Below are 16,167 nucleotides of genomic sequence, written 5' to 3'. Positions count from 1 at the left end.
CCATGTGGATGCAGTTCCACTAGGCATTGTGACTAGGCTGCGTCTGATAAAAAGAAAATGGTAGCTTCCAGGCTCTATAGACTGTGCCACCAAGTGGCACCATCTCATCCTAGTTCTGTTGAGGAGGTTTTCTGTCTGGTGCAGGCCATGTCATCTCTAGCTTTAAATTGGAAAGGCCTGTCTCTTGATCATCTGGCCCAACTGTGACCACTTTTTAGTTCTTCGTTTGGAGTTTAATATATGATTTTTCTTAATCTTGCCACTTCTCTTTATTCCTTTCCCATGCAACTTTTCTCATTTACTTTTTCTTTTCATCATTTTCCTTCATTCTATTACTCAATTTCACCTTCCTCTTCTCTTCTGAGGATCTGTGGCCAACTCACAGCCAACTCCCTTCAGGCAGTACAAACTGCCAGTGACCCCACGCCGTTTGGTAATCATTTTGTAAAGATTGTACAGGAAGTCTGAACTTTCACTTCAGTTGCTCCCCATTCTCTTCAGTGCTTCTAACCTATCCTCCCAAACTCCTCTGCCTGGAAAATTGTGATTCATTTTTTTAAAAAACACAGCTTACATGTTATCTCTTCTAAAAGCCCTCCGCGGTTCCTTGGACACCATCCAAACAAGCTAATCAACCTTCATTGTACTTTCTGCACACACTTCCTTTTTTTTATTGAGGTATAATTGACATATAACATTGTATTAGTTTCAGGTATACACATAATGATTCAATATTTGTATATATTGCAAAATGATCACCGCAATAAGTCTAGTTAACATCCATCACCATGCACAGTTATCAACTTTTTTCTTGTGATGAGAACTTTTAAGATCTACTCTCTTAGCAACTTTCAGATATACAATACATGTTATTAACTATAGTCACCATGTTCTACATTACATCCTCATGACATTTATTTTATTGCTGGAAGTTTGTACCTTTTGACCATCTTCTGCACACACTTCTTTCATGGCACCAATGACACTTGGCTGCACAGATATATTTACACGTCTGTCTCCCTCTGCTAGTCTGTAAACTCATCCAAGGTCAAAGCTGATGCCCTGCCCTAGAGCTCCTAGCACAGTGCCTGGAACAAAGCAGGTTCTTAATAAATGGAGCGAATGAAGGAAGGTATCTGAAGCCAACCACTCTTGGCCTTCCTGTTGATCCATCAGAATGTGGCCAACTGCAGAGACAACAACAACCAAGCTAATATGTAGTGTCTGCTTCCATTTGCTTTCAGTGAGAAACCAATTAAATATACAACTGGTTGAGTGGAGACCACTAGACCAATTAATCATACCCTCTGTTCACTAGGAAGCAGCCCCTCTCCCTACATTTGCTAAGTATGTTCCAGGCTAAATGATGGTATCCTATCTGCTTGGCTCTAATTGCCAGATTGTTTCCTAGGTTCATTTCTGTCTTTTAATTACAGTTTATACATGATTGTTCCTGGACTTTAGGGATTCAAACTTGGCACTAGGAACACTGACGTTTTCTTGTTCCTGGAAATTTTCCAGTCACCAAAAGGCTGAATCTAATTGAAACACAACTTTACATGAATACAGTTTTCTTCTCTTTTCTTCTCCAACAAGGAATATCAGTTTTTTAAAGGCTCACCAAATTGAAAAAAATACACGCAATTTACTAACTGTGATTACTACCTTCATTATCTGACCCCTCATCCGCAGCCAGAAAAAATCACATACTTTTATCTTTTATCTCTGAATTCCACCTGGCTTGCCCTCCTCCTCCCCCCCACCCCCCACACAGCCTGGAGCCATGTAGCTTTAATTCCCAGGCCCTGAAACCTTTTGCACTGTGAGCACTTGTGAGTGCTCCTCGTGCCTCATAACCAAATCAGCCCTTTCAACCCAAAGCTCCCTTTTAGCAGCTGCCCAGAAACTGACAGAACCTGAGAAGGTAATGCACCCAGCTGGGCCTCTGCCAAAACATGCCTCGCCTCCCCAGTCCCCACTCCCAGATGGACACACCCATCCCCATAATGTGTCCTTGAAGAAAAATCTTCTCACAAGGCCTGGTGAGCCTACTCTGCCCTGTTAACTTTAAAAATACATTCTTCCTCTCTGGCTGATGCTACAGTCACAATCTTAGAAAACTGACATTTGAACTGAACTTCAGGGGTCTGAGCTCTAAGATCGTCAGCTACCTGAAAACTGTGAGACCTCGGGAGGTTCCCTGAACCTCTCCAGGTCATTGTGAAACTGAGCAAAATTGAGCGTCCCCCCCTTTTTCCTCTGCCCATTCTCCTATTCTCTTTTCTTCTATATAAGGTCATTGTGAGGACAGACAAGATAATGTTTGCGAAGTGCCTTAAATTCTTACAAAGGAGGTTTATAAATTCAAAATACTATTCCTTTTGAGATGGTATTTTTCGCGCTCTGCCAGCACTGTTAACATCTCTTTCTAGATAAAGAGGTCTGTGGAGAGATGGTGGTGATGGTAACACAACGATGCAAATGTACTTAGTGCCACTGAACTGTGACACTTAACAATGGTCACAATGGTAAAGTTTATGTGATGGGTATTTTACCACAATTTAAAAAATAAATATGTAATTAAAGAGTCAACAACAACAACAACAAATCTTTATATTATTTGACTGTTTAGAAAGCAGGCCTCCTGGCGTCCATTCCCTCTGTGCCCCGTATGCGCCTCTGTATCTGCTTGCCCTCTCACCTGTTATGGAAATCTCACAGAGAATGAGAAAGCACTAGAGCTGGAGGGACCTTGAAGATGGGTGGCCCACCTCACCCTTTCCTCCCACATCACAGATGAAGAAAGACGCCCATTTGAATGAACGGGTTACCTCCAATTTGAGGTTCCTAAATTCAGGTCAAATGTAGTTTTCTTGGGGGAAAGTAGCACATGACTGTATGTATAATTAGTAGCAATTACCATAATATTAGTACCATCATAATAAAAATCTGTAAGAGCGTCCTCTTTAGCACCCTCTCACACACTGGCCCTGGGAGAAGGGCCGCAGGAATGCGCTGCCATCCTCCTGGCTTCCTCTGGGAAGGACACCCCCGAGGCTGCTGCTCTAGGGTGACAGGCAAGAGGAACCATGCACTGGAGTGTGTCTGATATCCGTCCACCTCTCCCTCACGTTTTAGGTGACCAGCTTTCAATCCAATGTCCTCCCAGATAATTGACTGTCAAGTTTCACTAGAGAATGGACATTTTACAACTGAGCTATAAACTATCATCAAGGGGCTCTCAGAGAGGTTGACATAACCCCCAGCGACCTCGGCTGAGTGGCGCCACAATAACTCAGCCTGGACCTTTGGGAAGTGTGCTCCCTGGAAACGGATATGATGAACACACGATGTGATCACCAGGCAGGGCAGAGTCCCCAGGAAGGGAATACAGCTGCATTCGTCACAGAGAGACTTCTAGAACGTGAGAGTGGAAAGGGACCCCAGCCATCTGGTCAAACCCCCTCGTTTCGTAGATAAGGATCTGAGGACGAGGTACTGGGGCTGCGCTGGGGCCAGTAACCTGTCCAAGGCTGCCTGGCCACCCAGGGGCATCTGGGAGTGGCAGCCAGGCCATTTCCCAGCTGGGGTCCAATGTTCTTTTTGCCATGTTGTTCCACTTGTGGCCAGGGAGGCAGAACGGTGGGGTGGAAAAGCATGGACTTTGGAGTCAGACCAGCCACGTATCCTGTCTCTCTCCCTCAATGGCTCTAAGGCTTTGGGCAAGTCACCCTCTCTGAACCTCAGTTTCCTCACCTATAAAATGGGCATAATAGTTCTCATCTTTCAAGGTCAACATGAGGGATAGACATGTGTGAAGTGCCAGCACAGTCTCTGGCAGAGTAAGTACCCACAATTGGTAGCTATGATTGATTACCATTACTTGGGCCACTATGGTTCTCTGAGCATAATGGGTCTTACCCAGGGCAGGATTCCAAATGCACTGTGGGTCCCGCTTGTTGGAGTAGAGCAGGTCCAGAGCACAGAGGGAGGGCTCCAAGGGAGGGGTGCACAGAGGGAAGGCTGCCCCAGCTTACTGGGGTGCCAGTAGGTCTGAGGGACTCCACACAGGTGGCTAGCATATGCCCAGGACACCACGTTCCTTGGGATTACCTGACACCCACTATGGTAATTAGATGGCTTCCAAAAAACCAACAAGAGCAGCAAAGAATAAAGCCCTTACACTTCCAGGCTGGAAAAAGAAAAGCCCCCACCATCGGCTGGCTTGAGGGAGTGGGGCAAATCAATGCGAGGTGTGCCCTCCAAGCATATGTAAATGAGGGTCCACAGAGTTCTGTCTCTTGGCTCTGAGAGGTGCACAAGAAATGCTAAATGGCTTAGTTGTCTCAGGACGTAGTAACATAGGACTCATCCAGACCAGTGGTCCTCAAAGTGTGGTCCTTGGATGAGCAGTGTCAGCATCATCTAGGAGCTTGTTAGAAATGCAGAATCCCAGCCCCACCCTGACCTACTGAATTGTGACTTCTGAGGATAGGCTCCAGGAAACAGTTTAGCCAGCCCGCCAGGTGATTCTTAAGCACGTAGAATTTAAGAACCACCAACCTAGGCCATTCTCCTGATTTCCCGATGGATGGCACATTGGCTGTACAGTAGCAGTCCAGTGCCAAAGCTATGACCCAGAGCAATTAAATCAGAATCTCTGGGACTGGACTCAGGCACCAGTTTTTTTAAGGCTCCCCAGGTCATTTCAATGTGCAACCAAGCTTGAGACCCACTGGTTTGGAGCAAGAAGTAGAATGAATCAGTATGTCATTCACACTATTTGTGTGAATGTACAATCAACTCAACTCGGAATGCTGGAATTTTCCTCTGCTCTTTTGTGTTTGTTTTTCCCACCACTACTTGCTTGAAGGTCCTCTGCAGGTTCTGCACCCCCAAGAGAAGCTCTGAATACACTTGTCTCCCCTACTCATTCACTCACTACTACCACCATTGTTATTCAATGCACTGACTAGTGTTAAGGAAGATCCAATAGGAGGCTCCATTTATTCCAGGCCCTCAGGAGCTAATGTGAATTCGCAAATTAAAGACAATTATCTTTCCCTAATAATTAGTGATGCTGAACATCTTTTCATGTGCCTCTTGGCCACCTGTATATCTTCTTTGGAAAAATGTCTGTTCATATACTCGGCCCACTTTTTTGATCGGGTTGTTTGTTTTTTTGTTGTTGAGTTGTGTGAGTTCTTTATATATTTTGGAAATTAACCCCTTGTCGGATATATGATTTACAAATATTTTCTCCCAGATGGTGGGTTCTTTTCATTTTGTTCATGGTTTCCTTTGCTCTGCAGAAGCTTTTTAGTCTAATGTAGTCCCATTTGTTTATTTTTTCTTATGCTTCCCTTGCCCAAGTAGACATGGTATTCGAAAAAATGCTGCTAAGATGGAAATCACACAATGTTATAAACCATTATGTCCTCAGTAAAATAATTGAAAAAAAAATACAATTATGTTTCTGTCATATGTGTGTCTCTTCTCTGTTGGATTTTGTCTATGGTGTTCTTCTTATGTTTACACATTTTATTCAGCTTTTGTTTCAGATCAGCACCAAAGCAGACTAATAAGGCCCCATCTGGTTTAAGTTTTGTTTGGCCTTTGAAACATGCAAACATCTCACCTGATACTTAACATTGGAGACAATGGATGGTCCTTACCACAGTGTTTCCTCACCTGGGGGATGGTAGACAGGAAAAGAGAATTAGTTTTTTCCCCCAGCACTCTGTAGACTGGACTGCAAGAAAGTTGATGAGTGGCCTTAAGCGACATTTCCAGGTCCTAGTAAAAATACTATGTTTAAAAATGGGGCAATAAGATAGCACATCTAACATGTCATCATAAGGGCTAGGCTTACACTTTTAGCTTCAGATCAATTACTTGGCAGTTTTAGAAATCTTCCAAGAAGCTCAATTTAGAAATGTGTGCAGTTCGTGGAGTTAACAATTTTTAGTCTGCGGATATAAATCAAACATTCCTTCTCAGGGGACTTCCTGGGGTGCCATCTTCCACAAAGTCTCCAGGAGTTCCGAAACCACTCTGTTTGGGGAGAAATGGATATTGAATATATTTCTCCATGTTTCTCTGCATATATTAGAATGACCAATCTTTCTGATCTCCCTGGAACTTTTCCATTTTAGCACTGAAAGTCCCATATCCACCTTCCATCCCAGGCAAACTGGGACAGTTGGTCACGGTAAATATGCCCGGGTCTCCTTGCTCACCATCTATTTCTTTATAAACCCTCCCCTTCTGTATGACTCATGCACTGCCTCATCTCAAACCATCAGCATTGTGCCTAGAACACACACATGCACGCACACGCACACCCACTAAGCTCCCCACTTCCTTCCTCACAATGCTGATGCAAATACATTCACTTGTTTTTCTTGAATTTCTACTCTGCATTTTTCCCATTGCCACCACCACCCTCTCTCTCCACAGGGATGATTCCAAAAACATCTTGTTCTTTTTAATCAAACTGCCAGGAAAAATGTGGAGAAGAAAGGAAAATGATTCCTGTGTTTCAGAGCTGAAACTAGATGAAAGTATATATCATAGAAGTTAAAGAGTGCCTTCTCATTCAATGAAATAAATCTTTATTGCACATCCCCGAGTGCCAGATACTGTGCTACACTCATCCACAGTAAGACAAGTCCCTGATATCAAGCTAATAAACGAGACAAATGTGCTCCCTTAACTCAGCAAGACTCACCAGCATCCTAGATTTCCTGGTTCTTTGACTTTCCATTGGACTAGGCAAATGCAACTTTGTTTTTCACCATTCCTTATCTTGGGCTCCTAGCAGCAATTGACTGAATCCACTGCCAATTTGTTCTTTCTAACCTCAGTGCTGCTCCAAATTTATTATAATAAACTTGATTAATTTCTCATAGCAGTTCCAAATTCTTTCCACACTCAAGTCCCTTCACCCACCCATCATGTAGCACGTGGCTTTGTCATCTGTCTTCCTGAGTTCAACATCATTTGGTGGAATTCCAGCCGGAATTCACTCTTCTACATTAGATTTCCCCAAGCTCATCATGGCCATTTTCTCTTGCCCTGTTGTCATAAATAAGGAAATCTATTTTCTCCTCTCTGAAGCTTCTTCCTCTATCCTCTATTACTTCCTCTTTTCACTTGCTTCTTCAGTCATTACCCATCTGATGTATTTTTTTTCTGCCTTATGACTTCTTTTCAATATACAAATGTGATTAAATCACAATTACTCTTAAGAAAAGAAAGGGGATCTGATTCCACTGAAACTATGGAATTCCCACACTTTTCTCTCTGTTGACTGTCCCCCAATCTCCACCTTCCTCATCCATTTCTCAACCATGTGCAGTCTGGGGTTTACTCCTGCTAAACTGAAATTTTCTCTTGGGGGTACAAATAAAGTACTTGTAAAATGCAACGCCTCTTCTAAGTTCTCACCCATCCCAGCCTCTTCACATCATTTGAGAGTGTTGTTAGAGTTATCTTCTTTTGACCTCTCTCACTTTATGTATCCTGACTCTCCCGTCCTTCTCTCTGGGCCACCTTGCCTCCGGCTGCCTGTTTTTCCTCCAGGTACAATCCTTCGCCTTCTCCCAGACTCACTCTAGACACCAGCCAGTGTCACGGACTTCAGCTACAGCTCCATTCTGTTGACTCCACATCTGTGTCCCCATCTCTGAACTCTCTCCTCAGCTTTCTATCCATATTTCCAAACTCCTAGTGGACAGCTCCACACGGAAAAATCCAAAGATCCTCAAACTCATTGTGTCCAAATTTAAGTTCATTATCATCATCTCTACAGCCTGTCTCCCATGTTTTTTGTCTCAGTACCTGAGTCTACTCTACTAGAAACTCCTGCATCTTTCTTTACCCTTTTCTATTTCATACTTCTAGGCATTTGGCAAATAACATCATGTTACTTTATTGTTAGCACTTGTTACTACAAATGGCAGAATCCCAACTCAGATTAGATTAAATAAGAAAATGGGATGCAACGGCTCATGGCACCAGACCACAGAAAGTATGATTTCACACGAAAGTTACCAGATTTCTCCCTTCACTTCTCGTCTCAGCTTTTGTTTTTGTTGCCCTCATTCTTTCAAGCTCCTTCATGTGGAGGGGGCCATGGCCACTAACAGTTCAGAAGGCATACCCTGATAACAATAATGAGAAGAGACAATTAATATGTGCCAGGCACCATTCTAGACACTTCAGAGCCTGTGAGGCACGAAGAAAGAGAAAAAATACTCTCCACTTCAAATTTAGAAAACCCACATGGGCCGGCCCTGTGGCTTGGTGGTTGAGTGCGCGCGCTGCGATGCTGGCGGCCCGGGTTCGGATCCCGGGTGCGCATCGAGGCACCACTTCTCCGTTCATCCTGAGGCCGAGTCCCACATACAGCAACTAGAAGGATGTGCAGCTACGACAAACAACTGTCCACTGGAGCTTTGGGGGGGAAAAAATAAAATAAATAAAAAAAAGAAAACCCACAGACGAGGTTTAAATTGGGCCAGCATGGGTCATGTCCCCACCTGCTGGAACAATCGCTGGACCTAGAACTATGAAGCAGAGTAACTGGCCAGACTTGGATCATTTATCCACCTCTTTTCAAGTAGAAGAGATCCAATGAACCATAGCAGATGGGAAAGCACGCAAAATTAGACTGTGGGGCAAGAAAGGGAAATGCAGAAACTCAACAGTGCTGGGTAAGGGTCACAGGACTTTGCATCACCTTATGAAAATTAAGGGGCCCAACAAGGAATTGTATCTGAATAGACGCCACTCCCACCCCCCCAAAAAACCCCATATAGGAGAAAACCAAGACTTTCCTCAAAAAACATTTTGGGGAATACACTAAAACACAAATAAATGGGTCATCAACGCCCAAAATTTTATACCAATAGTTCCTAGCCTCTGCAAGGATAGAATCTCTTTTTAAAATTAAAAAAAAAAAATGTTTCAAACTTCTAAATGATAGTGGTTGTAATGATAAAATGCATAACGATCAGACATGAAAACTACCTGGAAAACTTTCAGAAAGGATATTGAAATTGCCCACTCGAGCCATAAAAATCTCAATAATGCACCCATAAGATGTCAATTTTTAAACAGTTTAACTTTCCAGTGTCCCTTTCTAAGATAAATAGTTGCAAATTTTACCCTTAGGTACCTGCACAAGCTCACTTGATGCTTGTCCTTGTCTTAGACTCCATAAGGCTGGCATCTATTGTCACAGATGGTGTACTCTTTTTTTCCTGTTTCTACATCTATAGTTCCTCTGATTATTAACTTCTTATTCATCAGAAGATTTGTAAACATAATGGAGCCTAAACGGAGTGCACATGAATATGAATTCCATGGTACGTATAAATTAAGCCTCCCACTGCAACATTTGGGGAGATATTTCTCCTAGGATCGAAGGCTGCCAACTGCCAGGTGTGTCACGAGATGCTATTTCACCTTCCATCGTCTAGGGTTTAGCATGTAACCGGAAACATTCTGTGGGGGGTGTTGCCCCAAGTAACTGCTGTAAAAACCATTACACTCCATTACGCTCAGTTGGACTTGGGAATGAATTAAAACAAATGTGCAAGAATGTTCTGTTTCCATGTTAAGCTATGTCATCTGTTGTCTTTTCCTTTTCCCCTTAAATGTGACCAAAGGATCTTCAAAGATGGAATGCAGCCTTGTGTGAAATCAAATTAATCTCTCATTTATAACGTATCAGAGAATATTTGCCCTGAGTATTATTAGGCTGCAAAGCTATTCTACTTAAAATTTTTTAAAAAAGTAAAAAAGAAAAAAGAAAAGCCATTTGAAGTTTGACGTTAAAGAGAGAAAGCAATCAGGGTGCTCTACATTTGAAATTCCACCAGCTGTCAATAAACCTGATTTCTCCTGTAAAGAGAGACATGCAAACTTTCGCCTGGTTTCTCCACATCAGAGTTCACTTTCGCCATCCCCAGCCCCCCTTACTCAGTCAAATGTGTATGAAGTCCAAGCTTCCTAAGAAACGCCCTGCCCCAGCCAGGAGCAAAGGGGATGCTTCTGGAACGGAATATCAGCAGTGCAGCTCTCTTGGTTCACTTTTTCCACTCCACATTTTTTAATTGTTAGCAGTGACTACATTTCAGAAACAAAGCCACCTGCTATCGAACACGAGTGAAGGAACACTGAGTCCTTGTGTGCTTGTGGATGTGTGGGTGTGGGTGTTGGACTGGGGGACACACAGTGTGTGTGTTCCCATGTAGACGGAGTTATTTACCTATCTAACCTCTCCTCAGGCTGTTACAAAGTATTCAGCAGCCTGGGATTAACCTCTCTGGAGGGTGCTGAGCCCCAAATGGACATGTTAAGGCGTAACCGCTCAGTCCCCTCCTCACAGGAAGAGGCAGAAGTCATGCCATGAAGGCACTCATGCTGACAGGCGTCTACTTCAGCAGCGCAAGCAGTGGCCAGGAGTAGGGCAGAAAGGTCACGAAGGAAGGAGTGCCTTTCTTAGCTGTGAAAATCGGAGCATCTGACATTACCCTTGCGGGCCTCAGTATTCTTACTTGTAAAATGAAAAGTCTGGACTGAGTCAGGGATCTCTACCCTGGCTGCACAGTAGACTCACTCGATTTTCTTTTTTTAATAGTAATGCAAGGGCCTTACCCCAGAACAGTTCAATTGAACTTCTGGAGTGGAACCAGACACAGGTATCTTTTTCAAAGCTCCCAGGTGAGTCTAGGGGCAGCCAAGGGCAGAGAACTGCCGGGCTAGGTGATCTCCAAGCTCTCTCCAGCACCAGCGCTGCTGGGCTGGCTCCTGTCAGATCCGGGGCCCACTGGGTCAGCTCCATCTCTCAGCTGTCTACCCTGCCCAGCCGTCCATTCCAAGTGCATAAGTCATTAGGGCCGCAGCTCCAACAGCATCTGCTGAAACAATCAACGCAATTAACTGGACTACTCAATCTAAAGATTGGGGAGTTTGAGGGACGGGAGGGAAGCATCTATTGTTAAAAAAGAATCACCATGGTTCCTAAGAAAACTACAGGACAGCAGCAAAGCCCGCTCTTTTTTCTCTTGGAACTCTGCACGGCAAGCTCATTTGCCTGTTCACATCCAGCTACGACTTGTCTTTTGCAGCCCAGCGCTGTGCTGCAGAGATAAACTAATTTAATCAACAGCAAGCGCTGCATTTTGATCTTGCAATCATGTCACATAATTTCCTTTTCCAGGGCAGCGCCACACTTCCCCCTGCTCTGTACTCTTTTGTCTCAGAGGTTTTGTCCCTCTTTCTCCTTTTTAACCTTTGCATCCCCACGTCCCCTCGTCCACAGATCTGCCCCCACTGCCATGTGCCCCCTCCACCCTTGGCACGATTTTCCTTTGTGATTTCCCATCTCCCTTGCTTTGTATGCTCTTACCCTTCTTCCCACTCCTTTATTTCCCAGCCAATATAGCTTGGCCACCGATGGCCAGGAGGATGTGAAAATCGGAGACACAGGCGTGAATAATGAATTGGGAGAGCCAGACTGAAGCCAGTTGGAACTGAGAACGGTATTTTGGAAATACAGCCAAATGATGTAGCGAGAGGCGGGCGGTATCTAGTTACTGCAGTGCCCAGAAGCTCAGACACACTGTTAATTATGAAAATGCAGTTCTGACTAAGCAGGAATCTGCAATCATCCACAGGCAGGCTGAAGCTTCATCCTCTGCTTTGGGGCTGAAGCTGGGAGCTCTGGAAGGTGCAGAAACCTTTTTCGACCCCGTTGCACTGACTGGCTAGTGCAATGACCGGCTAGATGGCCGGCTTGCTCATTCCAAGAATATCATTGCCACACCGAGTGGAGTGCAGCTGACAGGCATGGGTAGAGGGGCTGGAGCTGGAAGCTCTACATAGCAGCTAGGTCAGGAGTAGGGAAATGGGGGACTCTAGAGTTTGAGGTTGCCAGAGGGGAGCCTGGCTGAGGTCTGGAAGCCAAGAAGAGTTGTCTGTAGCTCTACTCAGTCATTAGAAGCCAGCCTAAGTACCAGTCCTCAGCTCAGACATGGCTGATCCAAAACTGTTCCCATTTAGTCAGAAACCTCCTGTGGACCTCCTTCGACAAGAAAGACATGGTGGGTGGGTCTGTGAAGCCCGTGGTCCAATCTGGGGACCTGCTGGAGCTGGATGGGGAGTGAGAGGATGGCAGGACAATCTTGACTGGCTTCTTGCCACCCCTTGAGTCCTCTCCCATTGGTCCCCTCAAAGCTGCCAGACACATCTTTGTAAAATAGAAACCTGGCTATACCACTGTCTTGCTGGAAACCTGTCAGTAGTTACCCATCAGCTCCAGAATGGAGGATAATTTCCTAATCATAGCATTCAAGGCCCTCTGTGACTTGGCCCAAACGTCCATCTCCAAGCCCACCTCTCTTCACTGGGTGACTTGACTGGACAGTCAGAGATGCTGAATCTTTTGTTCTCTGTACACTCTCTGCTCCTCCTCACCTGCACACCTTGGCTCAGACCGTGTCCTCTGCGAGAAATTTCTTTCCCACCCATTTCTGTTTGGTGTATGAATACCCATTTATCCTCCAAGACCCAGTCGACGAGGGCTCTTTTCTAGGAATTGCTCCAGAGCCCTCAAACTGGATGAACCCGCCACCCCCACCCCGTGCTTCCATCATGCCTGCTGCCCACTTGACATTGAAGGACCTTTTTGTGAGCCTGGAATGGACACTCTGGGGCCAAGGACCATGTCCTGTTCACCCAGGAATGTTCCCAGCATCCAACACTTTGCCTGGAATATAGTAGACACCAATTAATGTTTATCTAGAGCATCCTGGCTGGAGCAGAATAGGAATATAGGATTACAGTATTCCAATCTTATGGGGCAGATATTACTGCAGTTCCTGCCTTGAATAGAGGTCCAGCAAGCTGAGCAATGCTCCCCTTCCCCATCCCTCACAATAGGGAGCTCCCCAGTACATACTCATGATGTGCTATGACTGTGAGCTCATGGTGTCAGCTGCTCAAGCTCTCAGTTTCTTCTCATCTTTGTGGGGCCTTGGCAGGCAGTGGAGACACGCCCTGGTGACTCGTATATTACCAGGGGTGAACTAAATCTTTCAAGCCAAAAGTTGCTTCATGTTCCCCGAATGAAGGCGATGTCTGAGTCACGGAGGAAACAGGTAGAGCAGGTGTGAACCTCTGTCTGCAAATTCAAATGTGCAAAAAAAATGTATCTTGATTTTTTAATAACAATTTAATTTCTATTTCAAGTTCCATTTTTTTCCTAGAGTGGCAGAGTCCGTTTTCCTTTCTCTTCATTTTCCCTAGTGTGGCATCTGAAGGCCAGGGGGGTTTATGTGGTGTCTGGGTGAGGACGTACCTCGTCTTCATCCTCAGTGTCGTGTATTCATTCTAGTTCCTGCTGGGAAGCGCCATCTCATCTAACGTCACTATCCACCCAGGTGGTTGTTGAGGCCTCATTCCCATCCTCTCTGCCACTCTTGGAGGCCAAGAAACCATCTTAGGGCCATGATGGGGCCCAGGGAACTCTGTAGGCTGACTAAGGCCACATCTCCCAAGTCACACTATACATCATGCCACTTCCCCGGAACCTTAAAGAGATGGGACATGGGTTCACTCTGTCCTCAGATCCTATAAACTCGTATGTGAGGGCTTTTTGGTTGGTTGGTTGGTTTTGGTTTGGTTTTTTGGTTTTAGGTTCCATCATCTTAACATTTGACATGAGAATAGGGGCTCATGGCCTCCTTTCTCAGGGACCTACCAGCATCTATGCTCTCATAACTCCCTGGTCCAGTTCCCTCTCCTCCCCGCCTATGACATCCTTTTCTAGCCAGTGTGTAAGTGGAGGCAAAGGGGGGGCTGCCTTCCTGCTACTCATCTGATATCTACCAACTCTATCCTGTTCCCATTTCCTCAGAGTCTATTCTTTTGAAACTCAAAGGCCACAAAGAGACTTTGTTTCCTCTGATCTTCCCTGTCACATCCCTTCCCTGTGTCAATGATCACCTACCACAGTCTAGGTGTTGAATGGAGAGAAGGGGTAAGGTATGAGAGGGAATTGGAGGGGGAAGTATCGTTAAGAATGTTAGCAAACACTAAGGTAGCACTTACAATGAATCAGACACTGTTCCAAGGACTTTATGTACATTATGTCGTTAAATCCGGGAGATCCAATGAGGCAAATATTGTTACTATTCCCATTTTACAGATGAGGAAACTGAGGTTAAGTAGCGACTAAATGGAGGAGCTGGGACTTGAACCCAGGCAGTCTGGCTCCAGAGTCTATGCTCTTAACCACTAAAATGACAGCTTCTCACTAATAAATGCAATGCCCTACACGTTATTCTTATTGTAGATTCTTATTCCTTAAAGACACGTAGAAAAAGAAAAGTTTAAAAATATTATGATGGAGCCTTCTCTTTCTATGCAAAGTTCTTATGCTGGGATTTAACAAATTTTGATTTTTATGAGAAATCTATCAGTCATCCATGTGAATGTCAAAAAAAAAAGCCCAGAAGTCTTTAAAAATAAAATGCCACCACCTCCGTCTGCCTGGAAGCATTTTATCACAAGAGTTAGAGGACTGACCTCCGAAAATATGTGTCAATTCCATATATTTCACTCTGCATATCCTTGATGGTTCTATTGAATCCTAAGAACTAACATCCCTTTTGAATGAAAAGATACCCAAGAAAAAACATTTGTGGGCTTCTAATTCCTCTAGAACAATCATTCTTAACATTTGTGGGGGTCAAAGGCCTTTTTGCAATCTATAAAGTACCTTCCCAGGAAAGACAAGTGCATAATCCAAATGCACATACAATTTGTCATAAAATTTTAGGCAAATTACTGAGCCCTGTACTATGTGTGAATTCCTCTTGGAAAAGAAGTTGCTTTACTTGTTTCTATGCCTTTAACGTCTAGCAGAGAGTAAATTAATTGAGTTAGGTCCATCCTCCTCCCACGCCAACTCCCAGCATCCATAATGTCTCTCTGTGGTACCGTAAGAGACAGAAATCTTCCCCTCCCCCTTATCCAGCCCAGAGTCTCTGCAAATGCCTGATGCTAAGAGAGAACTTTGTTCCTGTTGCATTGGATGCCTGTGCTTTTGCTCTGAGAGATCAGCACTGACTCTTAGGGGAAACTGACGAGAAGTGGCTACCCTGCTCTTTGGACAATTTAGGGGCTGCGCGTAAAACTCTATACACCTCGTGGGAGCCCGATAGAGAAGGACTGAGGCTCTTGGCCTCTTTATAAGCCCATAGAGGACTCCTTTCCACCCTTTACTGCAGGGCAGCCAATCTCCTGACTGGTTTTTCCCTTTTCAGAAGGGAATTCAACACTTCAAGTTTTAAAACACCTTCTCAAAGAAAACAATACATGGATTTTTCTGCACCCCCAGAGTATCGTGGAAGGTGCAGTTAACTCAGCTACTCAATTCTCCAATCAAGCAGCAGAAAGAATGTTTGGGTCAAGGCCAATTGTTATTCTTTCACTGAGGGAAATATAGAGATGGTTCAGGATAAACTCTGTGAGCAACTCAGAGCCCTCTGCAAGAATCATTGTACCCTGCAAGGACAGACACTTCCACGATTATCATTTGCGGTTAGTTGGAATCATGCCACCAAGGTGATTATTAGGGAGAAGTGGGGCAAACAAGGCCAACAGCTAGAACACATTGGGAAATAATAATAACAATACCTTCTTCATTCCCATTTCCCTTTTCCATTCCTCTGGTGTTGGGGTGACATGGTTTATCCTTTTCATTCCTTCCTATCAACATTCTCTATTTCTTTGATGATTTTTTCTTGTGGTCTATTCTTGCTATCAAGTTTTAGCATCTTGCATGTGTTCATGGACTTCTACATCATGAAAAAGACCATCTCTGTTTCATACAAATGATCTCTGAGACTTTGTGACTGCATACCCAGCAACAGCTATTCTAAACATATTCCCAGTTATGAGTATATTTACAATTATGTGAATTACATACACGTAACACTGTACTAATACATTCCATATATTACGAAAACACCACAAAAATAAATTGTAAAAGGATGAGATGGAATAATTATAAATAGGGCTCTAATATTTTATTCTCTCTCCTAATAGATTGCCCTTTGAAATTTAAGCCTCTTTTTTTGAAACACAGGTCTA

Source organism: Ceratotherium simum, chromosome 28 (genome assembly GCF_057802395.1).
Source record: "Ceratotherium simum simum isolate JZ-2026a chromosome 28, ASM5780239v1, whole genome shotgun sequence".
Taxonomy (NCBI): Eukaryota; Metazoa; Chordata; class Mammalia; order Perissodactyla; family Rhinocerotidae; genus Ceratotherium; species Ceratotherium simum.
The sequence above is the reverse complement of the archived record's forward strand: the minus strand, read 5'-3'. Positions refer to the sequence as shown.